General features: G+C 36.5%; 1 protein-coding gene and 1 long non-coding RNA gene across 5 annotated transcripts in view; one reads left to right on the top strand and one right to left on the bottom strand.

The window, feature by feature from the left end:
* Window positions 1-6,711, top strand: part of LOC149050225 (uncharacterized) — a 17,542-nt gene extending 10,831 nt beyond the window's left edge. Inside the window, exons 5-7 of one of the 3 annotated variants that reach the window (XM_089197546.1) lie at window positions 4,067-5,329; window positions 5,431-5,512; window positions 6,573-6,710. The gene's annotated coding sequence lies outside the window, so the exon portion shown is untranslated. Of the gene's footprint in view, window positions 1-4,066; window positions 5,554-6,572 lie in introns of all 3 variants that reach the window. The other 2 variants (XM_089197547.1, XM_089197545.1) reach the window with 2 other exon arrangements.
* On the bottom strand, window positions 6,651-18,309 carry LOC149050224 (uncharacterized). 2 transcript variants are annotated; one of them, XR_016183993.1, is made up of 7 exons: window positions 17,684-18,309; window positions 16,267-16,530; window positions 12,365-12,510; window positions 10,283-10,434; window positions 8,952-9,037; window positions 7,792-7,986; window positions 6,651-7,556 (listed from the first exon to the last, which is right to left on the bottom strand). It is a non-coding gene; the product is annotated as an uncharacterized LOC149050224 (long non-coding RNA). The 2 variants fall into 2 exon arrangements; XR_016183995.1 differs by lacking the exon at window positions 12,365-12,510.

Below are 18,309 nucleotides of genomic sequence, written 5' to 3'. Positions count from 1 at the left end.
TGCGTACGTGTATCCAGCGCAAGATTAGCTGAATATATTAAAGAATTGAAATGCGCTGAGGGCATTGTTGAGTTATGTAAGCATGCGGGAATTTTTAAGAACACGACAGAAGTACGGAGAAGTACGAGCCAAAGACGAGTGCTTCTCGCTCTTCTCGAGTGTTCTTAAAAATTCCCAAGTGCTTATAGAACTCAACAATGTTTGAGGAACAAATTTTTTAATTTCTTTATAAAATTTATCGTGAAGTGCGCGCGCTCGTACCGATGACGTAGGCTGCGTGCATTATATTTCAACATTGTACTCGTGTGACGTAGGGCGCGTGCTTCATGGAAATATAATGAACTCGTTCTGACCAATTACGGCGCGTGCATTTCTCTGAACATTTTACAATATTAGATAATCACATGCTTACAGCTTTGCTGCAATTAAAGTCAATTTGAAAGGTATGCTGAATTGATATAAATGGTGCATAGGTTTACCAAAGAAGTTTTTTGAGAAAGTTTTTTGATTGTCTATTAAACAATTAGACGGTGAGTTCAGAGTTTTCAAGCAAATTGATGCTCGGGAGAGTTTCTCAACTAATCAGAACCAAAACTAAAAAAATTATGACTACTCAAGAACAGAATTTTCTAAATATCTAAGCAATAGCAAATATACAATTTTGATATGAAATCAGACTTTTTTGAAATGTGGTATAAAATAAAAGCACAGATTTTAACACGAGGATTTCCACAAAATTTTTCATTTCTGTAAAACAAAGATAGATACAATTTGGATACAATTCGCGACGACATTCCGATCATATTTGGGGCGTTACGTTAGACTTACAAAATGAAGTGGAGACTAGACAAACACAAAGATTCTAAAAATTGAAATGAAAAGAAAATGCAAATTATACATTGTTTTTTTTTTTTTTTGTACCTTAAGGCAGATCTTTCAACCAGAAATAATTTTGTACACTGGCCGTGTAGCGCAGACCTCGCGTCGATTAAAAAAGTTAGTTATAAAGATGAAATGTGAGCGCGTGTGATCGGATGTCTATTTAGTATCAATAACTTAGAAGAAAAGACTGTTTTACTCACTGGAAAAACCTTGTTTCGTCACCTCAGGCCATTCTAAAGATACAGTCACTAAAACGTATGTTTTTCTACGACGGTAGGCTTTCTCGTAACGTTTGCTTTTTCAAATTCAATTGTTCCTGAATATCGCTCTGTTTGCACAAGGAGTTTCGCTCACCAAATAAAAATTTCCGACTTGAGGTGATTCCTCAGGAAGAAAAGTTATCGAAAAATTTTTTTAACTTTCCTTAAATGTTCCCTACCAAAGTCCTTCTCGAAGAATATAATGAAAAAGATAGGTCACCATGTTTGTTTATGAGATATGATGGGCCAATCGTACCCTTTCTATGCTTGTACTGGCACTAACCACGCACGTCATTTCCGTTTACGGTACATTTTGTAGAGGCTGGAATCAAGAATTTTTAAAGTAACACTTGAAAAGACCTTAATGGGTAGAAAATCTCAAGCGTATGGAACAATTTCAGTATCTTAAGTCTCGGGGAAAATCGCGCAATTTTAAACGACATCGTGAAAACATTCCTCAAGTCGTTGGTGGGCTTTGTGTACGCTTTTAGGTATATTTTTTTTCCTTCGATGACTTTTTCTCAATTTCTACAATTTAGAGGGGATGATTTTTACACCCAAATTATGCATTAAAAATATAGGTCATCGTGCTTGTTCAAGAGCTAAAGACCATCATACTTCTTTACCTGGTCCATTGATTGAAAAACAATACCGTTTTCTCGGAATGCGCGCGTGCTTACTTGCCTGATTTCCCTTAATTTTTTTTGCACAATAAAGGATTCGCAATGCAATACTGAGGAATCACCTTAACATGACAGATCTTATGACAACCTACAGCCACCTCACTGGCTACGCATTCTTGCTATCTTTGTGTTACGCGATGATCGCTTACTTCATGTAGCTTGTCACGTACGGTAATATTTACGTAGACCATAACAACACTACGTCATTTCTCGTCCTATATGAAGCACTTGTGCAATCTCTTACTACTCTTGCAAGGTGTCTAGATGCTACGCATTAGACACAAAAACTGCAAGTTATCATTACTCGATGTAGAGCCTTTTTTAACGTAGAAATAAGTTATTTGAAATTTCTGAGCTCCTGAGCCTAAAAACCGAATTGAAACAGTACGCTTCAAGAATTGATGTGTTTCTCAAATTGCTTATGGAGTTTCCCATCATGGGATATGACATTTATTGGAACGTGACCCAGTGGACATTTTCCAGTCCAATTATCGCATGTTTGAACTTTTTAGGACAAAAAGTTTTGTGGAGTTTTTTTATGTGATTCAATAAACATTTTAGAGCCTAATCATTACATACTTGTGCCCGTAGGGCTAAAACCAGATTGCAATTTAAGATTTCATCTAGGGTTCATCATCGACTGATATAGAACTTTTTTCAAGTGACTTTGGAAACATCTGAGACTGAAACAGTAAGCTTCAATAACGACATTTATTTTTTTCTCAGTTCGTGAGCGGGCGGTATTCTACAAATCCTGCAATCTGATTGGTTCCGAGAGCGGACAGTATTCTCCCCATCCAGCCTGCTCACGGCTCAATAGATTCTTTTCGCATCCATTTGTTAGGTTTTAGAAAAAAAATGAAAATGTTATTCACCAGCCAAGGTCGGTTCGTATTGGGAAAAACTGTGTCCTCCGTATTGCGGACCAAGACCTCGGGCACAGTTTTTCCTAATACGGACCTCCCGTCTGGTGAATAACATATTTACCCATTTAATCTCAGATAGTTTTTAATTTTCACAGCGTTTTTAATAAGACCTGGCACCCGCCAGAGTTCTGGCTGGTATTCTGCTGTGAATCACCGGGTAAACTTTGGACGCTTTCAAGCAAACTCATGAAGTGAGACCAAAAACACCTCAAGATGTTGTAGAGTTCTTTCAGTCGTCTTTTAACTTTTTGAACGAGTTTTGATAAAAATGATTGATATCGTCTTATCCTGTATTCCAGCATATATTTGATACATTTCCAGTAAAAAAGGTTTTGAGTTTCCAACAACATACTGACTCTAATTTCGGTAACCAGCAACCATATGTCCTTTCAGAGGACTTTTTGAGTGAAACTCATGGAGCAGGCTTGCATGCCTGCGAATGAAAGATTTTGATCAGAAATAAAACCATCAATTAAACAATTGTTATAGAGGGGGCGAATATTCAATGATCATCCACGGAAGTTTAACATCGAAAACTCTGTTTGAATCCAGTTTATTCTGTATGGAAGTAATAAGATAACAAGAGAGATATTCTCCCGCGAGTGCTTTACCGAGGTAGCCACCTTTCTCAAATCTTATTGAAAGCACTGTCAGTATACAAATTTTTGCTCTGTGTTTAGTTTACCTCGGATATGTAGTGCATAGGAAGATTAAAAGTTTCTTTCTTACGCTTATTCTTATGCTTATGTGAACAGAATATTTATTTAGAAACAGTCCTAGCCACTCCTCCGCTTCCTTACAAAACAAAATCTCCCCAAAAAAATCTGTTTGAAGCCAGTTTATTCTGTATGGAAGTAATGAGATAACAAGAGGGATGTTCTCCCGTGGGTGTTTTACCAAGGTAGCCACCTTCCTCAAATCTTATTGAAAGTACTGTCAGTATACAAAGCTTTGCTCTGCTTTTAGTTTACCTCGGATATGTAGTGTATGAGAAGATTAAAAGTTTCTTTCTAACGCTTATTCTTTTGCTCATGTGCACAGCATATTTATTTAGAAAAACAGTCCTAACCTCTCCTCTCCTTCCTTTGCAAAACAAAATCTCCCCTTTGCAAGTGTATTTGAGCATATTCTAGTTGAACCCAGTTCATTTTTTCACGTTTCAAATTATTCAAAGGATCTCTAAAAGGCTGTTTTAATTAAACACGTACAAAATTAACTGTGTCTAATATTGCGACAAGAGCAAACCTCATTTACACTGTAGAACTCAGTACTGTTTTTAAAAGAGTCATTGGCGATTCCTTTATTTCCTTTCCAGGGTAGAAAGATATTTCCCACGGCTTTTGGTAGAGCAGCTGATTTCATGAGATAAGTATTAACCTATATAAAATAAAATTGTTGTTTAGTCCAAGTAAAAAACTTAAAAGTATACAGAAAAACTTGTTCCTTCATTAAAAAGGAAAGAAAAACCTGTTTTGGACGCTGGAGTGTGTTTGCACAAGAGATGAGAGACTTAAGGCTGACACACTATGGGGCATTGTGACTCAAAAAATCTCTTCCCTAGTCTAGATCTGTGATGCAAAGACTTGGTCCCAAGAAAAGAAGAAAAACTGTCTCAGACACTGGACTGTCTTAATGTGCTGATCGGGTGTTTGACTTTGTAAAAGAGATAGGAGAATTAAAGCTAGCCCTTTAAGGGGTTGGTGTCATCCAAAATATCTCTTCCTTAGTCTTGATCTGTGATGCAAAGACTTGGTCCGCAAAAAAAGAGGGTAAAACTGTCTCAGGCCTTGGACTGTCTTTATGTGCTGATCGGGTGTTAGACTTTTTACAAGAGATGGGAGACTTAAAGCTGGCCCTTTTAGAGACTGGTGTCACCCAAAATAACTCTTCCTTAGTCTTGATCTGTGATGCAAAGACTTGGTCCCCAAAAAACGGTTAGCCTGTTTCGGACACTGAACTGTCTTTATGTGCTGATCGGGTGTTTAACTTTGTAAAAGAGATGGGAGACTTAAAGCTGGCCCTTTTTAGGGGCAGGTGTCACCAAAAATATCGCTTCTCTAAGTCTTGATCTGTGATGCAAAGACTTGGTCCCCGAAAAAGAGCGTAAAACTGTTTTGGACACTGGACTGTCTTTATGTGCTGATCGGGTGTTTGACTTAGTACAAGAGATGGGAGACTTAAAGCTGGCCCTTTTAGGGACTGGTGTCACCCAAAATATCTCTTCCTTAGTCTTGATCTGTGATGCAAAGACTTGGTCCCTAAAAAACGGTTAAAACGGTTTCGGACACTGGACTGTCTTTTTGTGCTGATCGGGTGTTTGACTTTGTACAAGAGATGGGAGACTTAAAGCTGGCCCTTTAAGGAGTTGGTGTCACCCAAAATATCTCTTCCTTAGTCTTGATCTGTGATGCAAAGACTTGGTCCCCGAAAAAGAGGGTAAAACTGTTTCGGACACTGGACTGTCTTTATGTGCTGATCGGGTGTTTGACTTTGTACAAGAGATGACAAGAGATGGGAGATTAAGGGTGACCCATTAAGGAGTCGGTATCACTCAAAAAATGTAAAAAAAGATTTTAAGGTAACTCATTTTAGATAATATTTCATACATTAAACCTTGAAAGAAAATGAAAGAATTTAGGTTATTTAGGTGATCTTATATTTTTTTTTATCTCAAAACAGAATTCAAGGAAGAGTGGGAAATTCTAGTACACTGACGTCTTGGATTTCAGTGGATTGTGATCGCCTCAATAAGGTTTCTAAGGCAAGTGGTTATCATTAAGAAGCTGTGCGTAATCAATTGAGGTAGGAGCACACAACAGAAGCATCATTTTAGGTATTTAATGTCGCAGAGCTGGGCTTCTTACATCCCGGGTTCCTGAATTAATTTTCTTGTTAGGGTAGAATGTAGAAAAAGTCGCATTCCGGCCTTAAAGTGCTGTCCTAGCGCTACGAGTTCAGTTCACGGCTCATGCGCAGCTCTTCAACATAATCTAACAACTGATATGTCAATCCACAACTTGTATGCAGCGGAGCAAAACACCTTACCTAGGGTCGATTGATGAAATTCAAAATTTTAGAGCTTTTTCGAAGAGAGAAGGGCTCGAAAAAGATTATTTCGCCATAATAGAAAATAATTTGAGGTCAATTTTCTAGAAGAATGTAAGTTGATTTTACCTACCCGGCTGACAGAGGAGTTAAAGCTCAGAAAAAAGAGAAACAGAGATGAAAAAGGAAAAATTATACATCGACACAAAATAATACAGCCCTTACCAATCAGCCTGATAACAATTAGAAAATTGCTCCTCAAACACAAAATCGAATAAATACGAGGTGAAAAAGACTTTGTTCAGATAAATGAAAGAGTTTTTCTTCGAAAAAAGAAACCTTGCAGCACAGTTAATAGACGACAACCTTGTTTGGACATTTGCGGCAAGGGTTCGCTTTAGCGGAGTTAACTCTTCATTTACAATATTAATACCTCTTACTAACCGAGTTCGAGTTCAGTACCTTAAATCACGGATCTATTTTTTACCCGCTCAGATTTATTTTCCGCGCGCCATAAATCTGTGCAGAAAAAACGAGGTTTCCAACGATTCTAAGGAAATTTTTGGAAAAATACTTGACTCCTTCGTTTTTTGTGTTAAAAGCCACACGTAATATATGTACCCAAATTTGCCTCTATTTTATTTAGAAAAAGTACAAATGATGTTGTTTTCCAGACATTTAACAATGTTGATGTGTAATATATATTTGACCGTCGTGCACCTCAAGAAAAAAAAAAAGTCATTCACGACACGGTGCGCTTTCTTTTCCTTTTACAGGTACCGCGAAGGTTACAAGTCTAGAGCGGTCATGGAAGACGCTTGTTGAACTCAATCACAGTTAAACGGAAACCTGTAATTGAAGTGAATTTACTTTATTGTTCATTGCGTCCATATTCAGTGTTCTTTTTTCGTTTTTGTGCAATGTGGTACAGTTAAATGACACGAGTTCACAATAATTTTTTGTATACAATAAGATTATATTGCTATGCTGTGGCACATCCATGATTCTTCCTGTCGAAGGTCCACCTCAACAACCAATGTAAATAATTGTCAAGTTAAGAGGCGATCCACCTCCGTTATCCAACACATCAACTTGTTACGAGCGCTTTTTATGGTTTGCAAAGCTGTCTTCCTTGTGGTAATAACATCGTATACTACGCATGTGTGTTAAGACAGACATTTGGTTACACAAAATGCATGCTTTTGAAAATAAATGTTACTACCACAAGGCAGACAAGATTTTTAAAAACTTAAAAAAAATGTCTGCAGGAGGTGGGTGCGGCGGGGGAGGTCGGATGGTTTAAAACAACTATATAAAATCATTGTAATATTACTGTATTAAAAGATTGTAAGAGGAAGATTATAATATTACTATTGTAATATATATGTACATATATATAAATATTGAAATATTGTATAATACAAGATAGATGACTTAGCAAGAGCTAAGAAAACTTTCTAAGAGTGACTAGTGTGGTGGTAGTTTGGAAAGAAACCGTTTTTGGTTTCCTTCCAAAGTTGATAGTTTTTGAGCACCGTCTACTAAAGGAGGGTGCGTCGATAGTTTTTAAGCAACGTCTAATGGAGGCAGGGCGTGTGTAGTAGGGGATGGCGGATGGAGCGAACCCCAGTTTTTCATTTTATTCTTTGAATTGGAGGTCGATCCAATTTTGCTTTCTTTCCAATATTGATATTTGTCTCTGGTCTTATGTTTAAGGTGATCGTGTTCCTTGGTATCCAGCTTTGGGTGGTCGAACAAACCTGCAAAACAGAGAAATGAAATCAAGACCAAGAATTTGAGCCATGAAAACGTTGACCCCTAATTTTTTGCCTTCCTTTCCATGCTCATCTTGTACTTAAAGTAAATTGAAGACTATTAATAACGTCAAAGCTCTCAGAGTAAAGTTCGAGTTTTTTGAGAGAGACTAAAATTTTTTCCCAGTCTCTTTTTATTTGGCGATCTAAAGCAAACTGCACAACAGATGTATACAATCACCTGACGAAATCGAGACGACAGTCTTTAGAATGGCTTCGCTATCGAGCAAACCTTCCTCCATAGTGTAGGACGAATTTTTTCTTGATGTAATTACTGTGGTAGCTTTTCATCTTCTGACAAACAGCAAATTTCTCCTGCCTTTACTGACTGATGCTTTCCTCGGCCCAGTCTTTATTATTTGCTTCCTTCAGCAATCTGCAGGAAGTTTAAGATTACAAATGTAAACTGTACTTTTACGTGAACGGGCAGAAAATAAACATACTGTCATTAATAGGAAATCAGGTTCAGTGTACTATTTAAGTCTTTAAGTCTGAAAAATCACAAATTACAAATACATCAGAATGAAGAACTCATCTCTTTTAAATTAATTAAACAGTGATGGAAAGAAAACAGAGAAGGGCGAAACTGTAAGCGAAGAGCTGTAAAATCCCACGGGTAGCGTGAATTCTGCTTTTAGCATGGTATTTGCATATTGCAACTTGCGTTTTGCAACTGACTTTCTGAAATGGCTCTGCAATTCCAAATGCTGTTAGGCAGATTTTTCAGTAATTATTGATATTGGCGAATTGGAGAACCACCTGTGGAGCTGTATGACATGATTGCATTGATATTTATATATATCTATCGATATATTGTATTTGATTGATTCAATTTCATTATTCATTTCTTAAAACTAAAATAGACAATGGTTGACTTTGTAATTGCTTGAATTACATGTTAAGGACATAACAATGATAACAGGAATTAGCGTGTGCTCTATAATTTAGGTTTGACAGAAAGGAAAACCGCGGATGCTAAGATTTCAAGAAGTTCACTAAAGCGAAACCTTGTAGCTATTTTGGACCTTTATGCAATTCAATTTTAGTTTGCCCTCAACGATATGATCAACTTTTCAAGCTGTTTACGTCCTAATGTGATTTTCGTACAATAGAGATCTGATTAAAAGACTACTTATCCAAACAGTTTTAGGGAGTGAAAAATATAAACGATCAAAAGTAAGTGAACAGCATCTCACTATCAAAGTGAACGTATAAATTGAAGAAATGTAAAATGGTTTCCGTGTTTACATAGCCTGATGTAAACACACGGGAGGTTGGGAGAACACGAGATAAGCGTAGGAAACCACGACGCGAAGCGGAGTGGTTTCCAGCTTCTCCTACCTGTAATCAGTATATTAACATATCGTCTTGTAATCTTCAATCCCGGTAGACATCATAAACTATTCTTCAAATAAATTATTGTCCACCTGAAAAAGACGGTTTGAGCAAAACTTATTTATCTAGCATTACGCCACTGAGATAAAATTTTCAAATGGCAAAGCAAGCAATGGAAAGAGCCAACAGGAACACAAAGTATACAAAATCTACGTGTCAAGTAGGCAAAATTTATTGTCCTTAACGAATTGAACTTCCCTGAAAGGCACCTAACCTGCCTTCTTTCTCGGTGCCCTCGACCCCACCCCAGAATAAAACATCGACAACTAGGACTAGAGTCCAGGTCCCAGTTGTATTAAAAGCGGATAACGCTATCCAAAGGGAAAAAAATCGCTATCCGGTGGATAAGTGATAGCAAAACGTTGAAACGTTATCCAGAGATTTATCCAGTGGATAGTGTTACTCGAACTCTGAACAACCGGGGCCTGGAAAACAACCTTCCTCTCGTAGAGATCTTCAAAACCCTGAGCGAATGTACGTGCGACGTGGGGAGAGGTGGGGGCAATCAGGTTCCTTCTACGTTATATATCAAACCTCACCGTTGGAGCAGAGACAAATAACGGTTATCTTTGAAGAGTTTCTAAGTTTAGAGGAGATCAAGATTGATGCCTTTCCCGATTAGAGAAATAAAATGATCAAAATCCATGTTTACTCTTCAATCTATTTTTCCACCACGATTTTTATTTCCTTTGATAAGTTTTATGACTCATGCATGAGTTTTCAATTTTATGTTATTCTCCATGTGTGAGCGAGCGGTACCCAACAAATCGTGCGATCTGAATGGTTCCGGGAGCGAGAGGTATTCTCCTGTAAGGGAAGGTATCCGTTGCGTGGTAAGTCGCCGAGAACATCCATAGTTTCTTTGCAATTTTTCATAGATGACCTCGCTGGTTACGGAAATTTTTGCAATTAATAACACCCACTTTGAAAAAGAGGAGTCCATTGTTCCAAATAAGTTTCCCATCTTTAAACCTCGTGTCAGCCTGCAAGCCAGCCAGCAAACTAGCGAGGCAGCCAGCCAGTCGGCTGGTCAGTCAGTTGGTTAGTCAGTCAGTCCCTCTGTCTGTCAGCCAGCCAGTTAGCCAGCCAGTTAGCCAGTCAGCCTGCAAGCCAGTCAGTAACCTAACGAGGCAGCCAGCCAGTCGATTGGTCAGTCAGTTAGTTAGTCAGTCAGTCAGTCAGTCCCTTTGTCAGTCAACCAGCCATGCAGCCAGCCAGCCAATCAATCCTTCAGTCAGTCATCATATTGTAGTACATGATGAAACCAAATGACTTACATGAGCTCCGAGTAGACAGGTCTTATGCCAATTCACATCTTGACTCAGTTTATCCATGTGCAAGGACAGGCACACACCAAAAACCTTTCATTTATATGAACAGCTATAAGCCAAATAGCCATGTGAGTCTCTATATCAGCAGTCAAATGATACTGTGAGGGGATGAAAAGAGAGAAAGATGTAAGTGGTTTATACTTGAGATACATTTTCAAATACATGTAATGGTGAGCACCAAATTGCTCAAGTTGGCAGCCAATGAGATAAAGTTCCAAATGAAATAAAGTTTTAAATAACATGAAATGCTTGAAATACAAAACATAAAATCTTGCAGCTCAGCAAGACCTATAATGACCCAGACAACTATGCCTGGAAAAACAACTGTGAATATATGAAAGTCACATATTTAAACTGCAGATAAAGATGGGAATATGAAAGTGATCTTCCCAGTAATGAAAACTTCTTGAGCAGTAGTGAAAATAAGGCCTAAAAAAGGCCTGTACAGGATTTGAACCCATGACCTCTATGATACCGGCGCAGGGCTATACTGGTATTGTAGAGCTCGTAGGTTCAAATCCCATAAAAGCCTGAATTTTTTTTTAAGGCCTTCTTTTCACTACTGCTCAATAATGACCCAGACAACTATGCCTGGAAAAACAACTGTGAATATATGAAAGTCACATATTTAAACTGGAGATAAAGATGGGAATATGAAAGTGATCTTCCCAGTAATGAAAACTTCTTGAGCAGTAGTGAAAATAAGGCCTAAAAAAGGCCTGTACAGGATTTGAACCCATGACCTCTATGATACCGGCGCAAGGCTATACTGGTATTGTAGAGCTCATAGGTTCAAATCCCATACAAGCCTGAATTTTTTTTTAAGGCCTTCTTTTCACTACTGCTCAAGTACTGTTCATTACTGCGAAGATTGCTTTCATATTCGTATGTCTGGAAATATGCAAAACCACAAAAGCAGAAATCTGAAAACTCTATGGCTCCCAAAACTTAAACTTAGTACCCACAAGCAAAAAATTAGGATCTGGAAAGCCTATCTAAAAAATTTTAGGACCCTAAAATTTGGAGACCAAATATCCAACAAGTAAGACCAAGCAGTAGGAGACCAGCAAACCTGGCTACTCAACAACTTAAGGTCTGAAAAATTTAAGACTCATAACAACCAAAAGAAAAAAAACAGACAAACAAATTTGAAGCCTCAAAATACCAAAGAAATGTACAACTTATGACCCTGAATAAAAGACAACTTGGACTTAAAATAGTAAAATTCTGAATCCTTCCACCTAAGAAAACCAAAAAGACTTAAGCATAAATTTGAAAGTTTTAGAGCAAAAACGTCAACACTTAAAAGTAAGTTCTGTTAAAGCACTTATTAGTACAATTTGATGTGGCCCACTCACTTTGACAGTACTATTGTAAAAACAAACAAACAAACAAACAAACAAAAAAGCAAGACAAAATAAAAACTCTTGTAATATAACCCCCCCCCCCATTAATAAGGTTATGGGCAAACAGCTGGGTGAAAAAACCAATAGCATATCTACTAGCACTTAGGATGACAACTTACAGCCAACTGCACCCACTTCCATAAGTTTGAAATTTGATAAAAATCATGAAACTAAAAGGTAAGTCACCTTTCATTTGCATTGTTGTCATCATTCATCATCAATCTCTCAATACTTTTCACTGTCATTTTTTGGTTCAACTGTCCTGTTTTTGTGGTGAATCTTAAATTAAGATACACTGTTGAATTACCACATGTAACACTCTTTAATCAAAACAAACTGCATTCTATCAGTATCACAGTAGCTTATTTTTACCTTAAGTTTGCTTCTCTAAGTACACTGTAAGTAGCACATGCAGCCAAAGTCTAACCAAAAGCTTTACCATGACAACTATCTTAAGAGACTGAGAGTGTTACATCAATACTTTTCCAAAATAAGATGTTTGAACACAGTACATTAACCATAGCTACGTCTTGAAGCCATCTTTTTTTATCTAGAGTCCAGTTGGCTGGCCAATTACTTGTACTGATTGCCATGTATTTCATAATAATTGTATCACACTAACCCCATTTGTTTGAAGGTTGGACAATGCTATCCAGCAGAGGAATCACTATCTGGTAGACAGAGATGTTTTTCTGTGAACCCTCATTTTCTGAGTAATGATCATCTGGGTTATTTCCCCATCCAGCTGTCTAAGAGCTCAGATCTGATCTAACATTATACAATACAATACAATATTTATTTTGCCATATATGACATTTACAGATGGAAAAAAAAAAAAGAAGAAAATTGATGACAGAAAATAAATGGCGAGAAAACCTGAAAGAAACCACGAGGCTTATAACAAGTCAGGCTTTCTCACTTAAAATAACTAATCTTATATTAGAATTACAATATGGACTTATGGTAATTAACTCTGACCGCGCACACGTACACACACACACACACACGCACACACATATTAAGTAAGTTAGTTAAGAATTACTACCTTACAGAAGTTAATACCTGGAGAGAAGAAATTCCTTAAGCTTTCTTTTAAAAGAAGCGGAGTACAATAGGAAATACAGGTGTTTAAAGGAAACAGTCCACAATTTCTCCAATGAATACTTGCTGTGAATGATTATTTGATTAGACATGTCCCTCAATAGCAAGTGGTACAATTGAATAAAAGAGAAAATTAAGGATACAAAAGCTCATATTAATAAACCTTATTCCCTGCTTTAACATATAATACTCTATTTTTTTTTTTAAAGAAATGAGCAAAATTTCTGCTACAAGAATTATATGTTAAACAATCAAGTGATTAGTAATCCACTATGGTTTCATTTTTTTGGTTTCTAGATTTCAAACTAAATCCTACCATCTTATTTGAGTATTGCATCAATCACATAGGCTGTGAACAATAGACAAAAATAACACAAGCAAAACCAAGTGTTTTTACAAAACTGACATAAAAGTCTGAGGCTCTTAAAGGTTTGTTGCTTTCAAAGTCAAGAATAATAATGAAGTAAAACAAACGTTTAGATAGTTCATTGTGGCCTTGTTGCTGCTATCCTTTCTATCTGTAATTTTAGGAAAACTTGTCTATAAAAAAATTAAAGCTAAAGGAGTATCCACTTATTAAAAGTGCCACATCTGTGTGTGGCAAGACTCATTCTGTCACAATTTTACCAGAGTGCCATCACTCTGAGGTATTCCTCAATAAAACTTAGCAGAGCCTTAACCCTTACATCAGTATGCATATTCTCCTTACCGTTCTCTACACATTTCTAAAGGGTCTGAAAAGGAAAATTTGTTTAACAGTCAAAGGTTCTTTGATTGTTGATCATTTCCCTTATTCTCATGATCTTAATGTTTTATTCAGGGTTGATATTGTGAGGAGAAATTAGATGTTGGTCACTCCCCAAACTAAGTGACACAATAGTCTCTAACATGAGTGGAAACAACCATGTGCTTGGCAAATCCTTTAGAAACTTAACTAATATGAAGTTCTTTGAAAAGTATTGCCTCCATCATCAGAAATAAAACCAGCAAAATACAAATTTCAATGAATTCAAGTTATGTTTATCCTAAAATATTCAAAAGAAAACACAACTTCCGTATCAGTTGTGAACCATGGACTACAGAAACTAAACAGCTGAATAAGAGCATCGTACCCACTCTTGCCTCGCTAAATGAAAAGTTGATTATCAACCACAAATCACTATTTATGATTACAAACAAAAGATGAATCTTACCCTGACTGCATGAAAACTTCCAGTTGCTTGGAAATATAACTAAGGTTAAAATATCTTAAAAGAATCATCTAATTCATGTTGCCCTTTAAACTAGCAAAATTAAAACCTTAATCAAAAGATCACCTCACAGTCTGTATAAAACACACTCTTTACAATATCTATGGACCTCTCATGGCACCTTATCTACACTCACATGCTTCTTACTCTACAGTGAGTACTTTGCTGAGTCATCTACTTTTGTGAATCTACCTAATTATATAAGCACACAATCCCCTTATTTGCTACTGCAAAGTTTGACATTTTACCATAAAAATTCTGTTGTTATGAATACTTACACAACTTGATGTGATGGCATAATGCCTGTACTGGTAATGGTATTCGAAATTTTTAATAACATGTCCACCACTCTCATACCTATAATACAATCTTGTCAACAATAAACATCCTCTGCACCAAATGTACCAGATTGTGTGGGATGCAAAGCCACCTCACAAAAAGTGGGTTTAAAGGATAATCAGCCAATCATGATCATAATAATTCATAATATGATTGATCAATCAATCAATTAATTAATCTCCAATCATATAATTCATTTCAAACACTTGTGAAAAGCAATCCCTGTTTACCATTTTAAACTCACACAACTTGCATTGATATTCCAGACATTTTGTTTAAAGTTAAGCATGTTCATTAACTTACACTCCTTATCATTTTTCATTTAGCTACACTTTGGCTTTTGGGGCAATAAAATGTATACAATAAGCCATGAATTTTTTTGAATATTACAAATACAGTTGTTAAAATTTCAATCTCCATCACATTTCCGTTCTTAGACAAGTAAAAAGTGTTGCAAAATAACCTCAATAAGCTGGCATAGTTGTATGATAATAATTTATAGTAATAATATCATTTCTAAATGATATATAAAATAAAAAAATCCTGCTCTGTATCCCTTTTAATAAAATAAATGATGACAATGTAAAACCTTCCATAAAGAGATGAGTCTTTACACATGCAACACTTTAAAAGTGATTTGAAGACACTGACTGATGGACTAGTTAAAATATCGAAAGGTAAATTGTTCCACAGCCTAGGTGCAGCAACTGAGAAAGTCCTGTTACCTTAGGTTTTCAGGTTAGTCTAGTTAGAAATTCTTAAATATACTTCTTCTAGAGGGCATGGGAGGGACCAATAGATGACAAATATATGCAAATACAAGATAATTCAGTACCTTTTGTGTCAGCAATTAACTTTGATAATTAAATTTGCTGCTCCAAAGGGAACCAGTGTAAAAGCATCAAAATCAGACCCCTGTGTTGAGCCCTGCGCTGTTTAGTATCAAGGCACACAGTGCAGTTTTTCTATTGCACGGAAGCCTTTGAATCAGGTACTTTAGCAAACCAATGAGTAGCAAGTTACAATTGTTTAAATGGCAAATAACCCTTTGAACAATACCAGAGTGATATAAAATTTAATTCTAATCAGTAGATATGATGTCCTTAGTATTTCAGCTGAAATTATAGCGAAGGATTCAAAGTATTCTCTGTTTTCAATGTTAGCAAGTTAACATGGGTGTAAGTTCGATAAAGAAACCACAATAAAGCAACTTTCTCATGACTACTCTTGTCTTTCCTTTTGATTTTTCCTTTTTTCCAAAATTTGAGTTACCAAACTTGATGTGACACTCATCTTTGAGAGCAGCTTATCTGCCAGGGTTTACAATAACTGTCTTATTCCTATCAATTTCTAAAATTAAATGATTATACTCTTTGACTAAAGCAGCCTCAGTGCTATAAAATTTCTTATAAGCTGGTGGAAAAATCTCACCAAGACAAGTCATTGCATTGAGTTCAATCAAATGTGAAACTACCACTTTTCTAGTAAGTTAAGACATAAGTATGAATCTGGAGATGGGACGGAAGTTAACACAAGCCTCAAAGGTAGGTTTTACTGGTTTGTAACATGTGCTGATTTGAGGCTGTGCCAAGGCATTAGGAGGTATAACAATTAAAAAGAATACAGCCTTTCATTGGGATCATCAGGGGAGGGGATATTGTGTGACGCTAAACCCAAAGGATTTACCGAGTGAGTTTCTGTCCCATACAAAAAAACTACATGGACATTCACGCCTGAAAGAGCTCTATAGCAACGACAATATTAATATTTGAATATTACACAGATGAAATAAATGGAAAAAAATGTAGTTTTTTTTAAAGATTTCTTTACTTACCTCTTGCTAACAAATTGACATCTAGCATGCACTTGAGAAACATGGTCTTCATTTCTATGTTTTGCGACTTTTTCTTCCTTCCATCTTATATCTAAATATCACTAAGCAAAGGAAAGTTGCTGAGAAGCTGAGTGGCCCTTTATTTCCGGGCCTTGTGCCAAAGCAAGCTGTCATTTCCCTGCAGTTCTCACTATATATATCCCGCCATGTTCCGCCATGTTCCGCCATGTTGGAGTGAACCAGTCTTTCGCCCAGCTCTCCTCCCTAGCGAGGAAACGCGCACGTTTAATACACGACAATACGCGAAAACGCAAGAAATTGCAGATACTGCGCGGAAACACGTAAAGTTTTTCGGAATCCTTTCATGTAGGGAGAATTTCCATTATTTTCATTACATCCGTTAACATATAAATACCTACTGTGGACAGGCAAGGAATAAGGTCCAACGTTGACTAAGTTTGCAAGTCAGAAATATTCGCAGTTTTTGTCTTTCAGACTTCAGAGGTGAAAAGCGTTTATTTTTTCGATTAAATGTGATTTTGTCATATTACATCCATTTTGAAATCACCAATGATTTTTGTAATCTAATCGGCTCTCATTGATGCGACTTATTCACGAATCGCTCTATTTTTGTTCTAAATCGGATCTTTTTATCAGCTAATAAGGAAGCTTTACTAAATTACAACCAATAGCTTGTTTAAAGAAACAAATCAATTTGCAAAGAAAATGAACAACAACTTCTCCAACTTTCTACAAACCAGCTTACGACTGGATCAACAAAACATTTGTACAGACTAAAACTCCTGTATCTGAGCGACTGAACTTTTAGATTTCAAAATGGATGTTATAAAGTGGTAACTGAACTTCACGTCGTGCGATTTTGTTCTAAAATCATGCATGCTTGTGATTTCAAATCCCGCATTTGGTTTCAGACCAAATTGCACTCCACTCAGTTCCATTACCATAGTAAATCTTGATTGTAACGTCCGAGTATCTCATTATGATAGGAAATCATGTGTTCGTTTATGGAACGCATTCTTTCAAAACCTGCTTCATTGCTCGACTGCCTGCTCACCATTGCTGTTGTGATTTGCTTTGATTTACTTTGTTTTCCTCATATACCCGACATCAAGTGTCTTGGCTGTAAATCAATCACTGATCGGTAGATTTTCTCGACTACTTTCCGACCAAATTTTGTAAAAATTAGATGGAACGAAATCGTACAAAACCTAAGCGTTTTACCAACATCTTGATTGATACTGAGTAAAATAATAATACTTTAATTGCTGAATCCTTCAACGCGTGGGTTGAAATAAAATTGTTTTAAGTCAGCGTTCGTTATAACCCTCTTAATATATATACACCTTTGAAAAAAACGATCGTTTTTAAACGAAGACTGTTATAAATTTTGACGTACCTCACAAACTGTATCTTTATCCTGTCACTGATTTCAAGTCATCGCCGAGCAAACCTTGTTGCAGAGAAGTGATCACCGATATCTTAAAAGTTCCGCTATATCAACTTTAGTACACTGCGCTTTGACCGTGCTTTTTAATCATTTCTGAAAGATTCGAAAATAATAGAAAAAAGTAGTGAGTTGAGTTGATATAAATTCTTACATTGTTCATCTTCTCTGGCAATTTAGTAATCAATGTGCTTCAATTCATAGAGTAGCCCAACCATAAAGTTTGTACATTGAAAGAGGGTTTCTTTTTTTTTTTATTATTATTACAAGCAAACACCTCCAAACAGTAGACAACAATAAAACACCAATTTTTTTTCAATTGCTTCCAGTCTGAAGCATGTGATCTACTTATTCATGCGTAAGAAGCAGAGCGACCCTTGGCTCCCAAATCAATTGAGGAGCTTTATTAATTTTTTTTGTCATGTCAATCTTTCTCGCCCTTTTGGATTGCTGAAAGACGAAGAGGGAGGGGAAAAGATGGAGGTTGGGTGGGTAGATTACGACCGAAACGAAAAAAAAAAAAAAAAAAAAACAGATTAAAGGAAGAGAAAAAGGAAAAAAACCTTACAATATATGAA

This window comes from Pocillopora damicornis, chromosome 2, assembly GCF_964200805.1.
Source record: "Pocillopora damicornis chromosome 2, jaPocDami1.2, whole genome shotgun sequence".
In the NCBI taxonomy this organism is placed as follows: domain Eukaryota; kingdom Metazoa; phylum Cnidaria; class Anthozoa; order Scleractinia; family Pocilloporidae; genus Pocillopora; species Pocillopora damicornis.
The sequence above is the reverse complement of the archived record's forward strand: the minus strand, read 5'-3'. Positions and strand labels throughout refer to the sequence as shown.